The sequence below is a fragment of the Triticum dicoccoides genome, chromosome 7B, assembly GCF_002162155.2.
Source record: "Triticum dicoccoides isolate Atlit2015 ecotype Zavitan chromosome 7B, WEW_v2.0, whole genome shotgun sequence".
Classification (NCBI taxonomy): Eukaryota; Viridiplantae; Streptophyta; class Magnoliopsida; order Poales; family Poaceae; genus Triticum; species Triticum dicoccoides.
The window spans coordinates 85,755,653-85,761,652 of NC_041393.1; positions in this window are offsets into that span (position 1 = coordinate 85,755,653).

Here is a 6,000-nt window from a genome sequence, read left to right on the forward strand (position 1 = left end):
GAATGATGAACACCACCAGGACGAGGGGCTGGGGGCTTCCAGGAGCCGTGTGCTGTCGCATCTTGGGCGGAGCCCAGGCCCCAGCCTCTCAGCGCGTCTTCAAGAAGTTTGCTCATGAGGTGAATGCAGTCCTCCCCAAGCTAGTCCACGTGCGCCCGCTCAGATGGTCCACGTGCACCATCACTTTCAGCTCAGCAGATCAACTCAAGTGTGCGACTATAGCTGGCATCCTCCCAATGCTTTGCTCTCCAGTCATTAGCAACGTGCAAGTTACCAGGACCCTCATCGATGGCGGCGCAGGGCTCAACTTCTTGTCCGTCGAGACGCTCAACAACCTTCAAGTGCCATATGATCAACTCGAGCCTACCAAGCCTTTCTCAGGAGTCACAGACGGCTCCACTACCCCGATAGGGTAGGTCCGCCTCCCTGTCACTTTCGGACAGCACAACAACTATCGTACCGAGCTCATCGACTTCGACGTCGCCCACATTCGGTTGCCATACAACGCTATCCTCGGGTATCCGGCCCTGGCCAAGTTCATGGCGGTGACCCACCATGGCTACAATGCTCTCAAGATGCCAGGAAGTGGTGGGATCATCACAATCCCCTGTGAAGAGAAAGATGCGGTGTGCTCCCTCGAGCGCGCCTTCCAAGCTGCATCAATTGAAGACCCAAACAACAAGAGCGAGAACCCTCCTGGGGCAGTTCCCAAGAAGAAGAAGACATCGCCCGGCTCCAGGCCTCAGGAGGTTGTCATCTCAGGAGGTGCCTCCTCAGGATCTGCGCCCGCGCAAGGGGTGCGTCCCTCCATCGCATAGGAAGGCGCGTCCGACGCTCTCCTCAGGCAGGTCTCGGGGGCTCTATACTGGAGGCCCATCGACTTTGCCAAGATCACGAGGGAGGCACTCGGGCACCACTTGGAGGCATGCCTTGCAGCACGCTTCCCTCAGGAAGGCATGGGGCAAGGAAGGCCCAACCCTCAGGAGTTCGTCACCAAGGTTACTCAGGAGCTTCAAGAATCAAGAGACATACGCGGCGATCACCGTCTGCCCGGTGTAGCTCCCCATCCAAGCGAGGATGGCGGGCTGCGCGTCTGCATCGACTTCCCAGGGCTCAACCGAGCCGCGTCTCAGGAGCGCCTCTGGCCTTCGCGTGTGGGAAGTTGCGAGGGTCCGCCGCACAGCTACGTTCGCATGCCTTTCGGTCTGCCGAACGCGGCTGCTACTCACCAGCGCCATCAGCGGAGCATTCTGGCGGCTCAGGAGGCCAGGCATCACGCGGCCCTGGCGAAGATGGAGATGGAACTCGAGGAACCGTCGGGACCCCCAGAGCCTCCTAAGGCTCAAGGCTCCGGTGGCTCGTGAGGGTCGGCGTCCTCACCGCGCATCTCCAGCCACTTCAACAGCCCCTCTACAACGGAACCAGGTGACATCTTTCGAGTTCATTTCAACTGGGAGCGCCCTTAGGGCTACATCATTCCAAGACCGCATGGGTCCATCCCTGCGGTGTGTATCCCTTTTGCTTGTGTCTTTAAGTTTACTTTACTGGGGCGCCCCTCGGGCTGCATCATCCCCAAGCCGCTCGGGCCTGACCCAGTGGCATGTATCTCTCCTGCTTTTATCTAAGTTGATTCACCTTTCATGCTTAACCTGCCTGTGATTATCGCTTGATCAATTGACACCTACCTTTGGAGCCGCTCGCTCTGGGACTGTGCTTGCACATGGGTCCGTCCCTACAACGTCGACAAGTCTGAGTGGTCGAGCTGTGGCCCGCAGCAGCATCGCAAGCGTCACCTCACCAAGCCCTTAGTGCCCTCACGACTCTCTCGGAGCTACCAATGGCCAGTCGACAATCGTAATGGCAGTCTGTGCTTTTCTCGTGTGGTTTTCAGGAACTGTCGGAGTAATGGGCCACGGGTAGGCTAACCCGAGCCCCAGAACCTTTCGAAACATCGGGGCAGACTGCGCCCCTCAAGACCCCACGATGAAGAGCCGCCTCCTAGGGAGTCGGCACCAACTGTCCCTCATGGCCGAGTCCCGGGGACGACTTCAAGTTAAGCCGACTCTTGGCTGACGGCTTCGAGTTAAGCCGACTCTCGCCTGGCGACTTCGAGATAAGACGACTATGGGAGTCGGCCCGCGACTCCAACCATCTCCTGCCTTCCCCACGATGGACGGGGCGGGGTACGATCACGGCGAGGCCATCCCTACCCTGCCTACGAGGGTCTGGCATGGCTACAGTGCGCCGTATCGCTGGAGATCTCCATCGTGGCGCAGCACTGTTGCCATGCCTGCCATGACCTCAGCCTCAGTGGGCGGCGCACTGTGCCCACGATGGTCTACCTGTACGGCCCGAGGATGGGCGGGACCCGCCCGTCAGCGGGAGAACAGAAGACGGTGAGAGCACCCCCGAAGACGGACCCGTGGGAGTCGGCCACCTGGAGTCGGCCGGCCCCTCCCACGGGCCCCACACACCATTAACCAGACAAGACGGGGAATGGCGACAGTGATCGTCCTCCAGACGGCGGCACTGTTGCCATGACCCCATGACCAAGCCAGCGTCATCAGAAACAATGCTACAGTACCAGGCCAGTCGGCGGGGCCCGCCAGTCGGCGGGCCCCAGCAGTCGGCGGAGAAGACGACGGCCTGAGAGACAGACGACTGGGACCCGCGCCCAGCTGGATTACCATTGTATCCCTGGGAGGCAGGCCTATATAAGCCCCCCGGGGCACCCATGCATGGGGGATAGCTTCTCTAGTATTAGACACGATCATATAGGAAGGAAGGAGCTAGCCTTGCCCTCTCCTACATCCAGAAAACAGCTCTAGGAGCAACCTTGTATTCACTTTGCCATAGTGATCATGCGGAGACCCCACAAAGCAGCAGTAGTGGTGTTATCTCCTCGGAGAGCCCTGAAGCTGGGTAAGATCCGCCGGCGTGCATGTCTTCGCCTCATCCCGCTTCTGGGCACCGGCGACGTTCTACTCGCTCCCACCATGATAAGCCATCCTTTGGCATATGTCGTACCCAACCCCCGACATTTGGCGCCCACCGTGGGGCGAGGTGCACCGTCGGCCGGAGACCTTCTCTGGACGGGAACCCTATTCCTCCCTGGCGAGCACAGCCAGCCCGGCACGCCAGACGGAGTTTGCGCCGATGCGCTGCATGTCGCTGAGATCGCCTGCGCAGCCAGCTGCCTCATCGAACTTGTCGGCGAGGTTCACCTCTCCAATGAGCCTGCATCCGACGCAGGCATGGGCGGCCCCGAGGGCCTCCTCGCGGGCCTCCTCGACCAACTCCACGTCACCGGCGAGTCTGCCGTAGACCTGGAGTCCATAGGCTCCACTGACCCGATGCTAGTCGAACCCAACACCGCGTCGCTCGACGCGTTCCCCACCAACGTGGTGGTCTATGATGAGCCACTCCCTCACACTGAGAGTGGTGGAAGCACCGTCACAGAGGTTCTTGTCCTCGATCATGGCGAGCGCTCCGGCGAAGGCGCTCACGACCCGCTCGACGCGGCTCTGTGAGACCTGTCTGCGCCGATTCCGGGAGACGCTGACTCCGAAACGCTGGAGGCGCGCCGCCTTCAGCTCGTCGAGGGCGCGAAGAAGCTGGCAAGCATGAGACGCTTGTCAGAAGCCTACCAGCGTGAGATGGATCGCGCCATGGGTGGCTCGCCGGCTCCGACTGGCCCTAGCCGCCTAGGCGCGGTCCGGCAACGCGGCGTGGCAATCGCCAATCTATTTGGGGCCGATCACACTGTGTACGCCACGCCTGCGGAGAACATCTGTGCCGCCCAGGCGGCGGCGGATGAGCTCGACAACTTTGAAGGCGAAGAGCGCCGCCTGATGACGGAGCGAGTTCAGCAGCTCCTCGGCGCGGCTGCCGCACAAAACGAAGGCGGCTGCCGCACGGAGGCACCACAGCGACAAAACAACGACCTGCCACCCCGCCGAGATCAAGGCGCGACATCTCGGACGCCGACTGGTGGAGTCCGCGGAAAGAAAGACAAGGAGCCGGCTGTCAGCCATAGTCGGACTCGCATCACCATCGAGCGCGACCAAGACGGCCGCCCCAAAGCAGTGGAACGGCGGGACGACTATCTGCCTCCCCCTCCTCGCAGGGAAAGGCGAGTCTCCCCGCCACCCATAGAGCATCCGACTCCCGGCGACCGCCTTGGCCACCGAGAGGGAGTCGGAGAGAATGACGCCAGCCACCGGATCGACCGACTCCACCGATCCTTGGTGCTGGAAGAAGAAGACGAGTTGGGTCCTCCTTGTTTCAGACCCCGCATCCGAGATGAGCCCTTTCCCAAAGGGTTCACGCTCCCCCGAGACACGCCCAAGTACACCGGCACCGTGAAGCCGGAGGACTGGCTGATTGATTATTCCATGGCCGTCAATATAGCCAACGGCAACAAGCGTGTTGCCGTAAGGTATGTTCCACTCATGCTCAGGGCACGGCCCGGACATGGTTGAATAGCCTGAAGCCCCGCAGCATCAACAGCTGGGTCGACTTCACCGAGGCCTTTGTCCGCAACTTGACGAGCAAGTACAAGCGACCTCCCAAGCCTCACAAACTCTCCTTGTGCGTGCAAGGCCCTGATGAGTCCACTCGCGACTACCTCACGTGCTGGGCCGAGCTTCGGAACTCTTGCGAGGGCGTGCACAAGGTGCAGGCTATCGAGTACTTCACTGCCGGGTGCAGAGAAGGCACCCTCCTCAAGCACAAGCTCCTCTGCGACGAGCCGGAGACCCTCGACGAGCTGCTGGTCACAGCAGACAAGTATGCCACGGCCGACTCCTCCATGAAGGCGGAAATTCAAGTTAGTGCAACTGGCAAAGTAGCCCCTCAGGCTCTCAGAACTACGGCTGGGGACACCAGTCAGCAGCAGCAGCAAAGCGACCACAAGCGCAAAGCCCCACAGCAGGCTTCCAATAGCCGGCAAGTGGCGACAGTCGAAGACCAACAGCCGGAGGGGCAGCCTCCGACCAAGCGACAGAAAGGCGACAAGTCCAACTGGTTGCCGGCCTTCTCCTACGAGCAGACTCTAGATGGCCCCTGCAAGGTCCACAGCAGCGTGAAGCCGTCAAATCACACCACCCGGAAATGCCACTGGCTCACCAGAATCGCCAAGGGAGATGGCCTACTCCCTCCCTCGCCTGCTGGGCCGCTGCCTCCACCGCCGCCCCAGCAGCCGGCTATCAGGCCAGTCGGCGCGATACAAGACGAGTTCCCAGATGCGCACGGAGCCTATGTGGTGTTCACCAGTGTGGCTGACAATCGACGCAGCAGGCGGCTGCAGCAGCAAGAGGTGAACGCAGTCGCGTCAAGCACTCCAGAGTTCATGCACTGGTCCGAAAAGCCTATCAGCTGGAGCAGAGCTGATCACCCAGAGGTGATGCCGAATCCGGCCTCCTACGCCCTGATTTTAGGCGCCATGCTCACCACAGATAGGCGGGCCTCTCATTTCTCGCGAGTGCTGATAGACGGAGGCAGCAGTATCAACATCCTGTACAAAGATACCATGGAGAAGTTAGGAATCAAGCAAAGACAGCTTCAGAGCAGCCGGACTGTGTTCCACAGCATTGTTCCTGGCCTTTCCTGCTCGCCAATCGGCAAAATCCTGATAGACGTCCTCTTTGGGGACAAAGATCATTTCCGCGAGAGCCAGTTTGGTTTGAAGTGGTGGACCTCGAAAGCCTGTACCATGCGTTGCTTGGCCGACCTGCTTTGGCCAAGTTCATGGCGGTTCCCCACTACGCCTACCTCAAGATGAAGATGACGAGTTCCAAGGGGATTCTAACCGTAGCCGGCGACTATAGAAAGTCGTCCGCTTGCGTGGCCGAAAGCAGTCGGCTGGCCGAGTCCTTGGTGATCGCAGCTGAGAAGCGGCTTCTTGATCGGGTTGTGGCGATGGCCGGCAAGCAGCCCGAAATGTCGCCCGACCCCAAGGAGTCGGAAGCAGAAGGATCGTTCAAGCCGGCCAAAGAAACA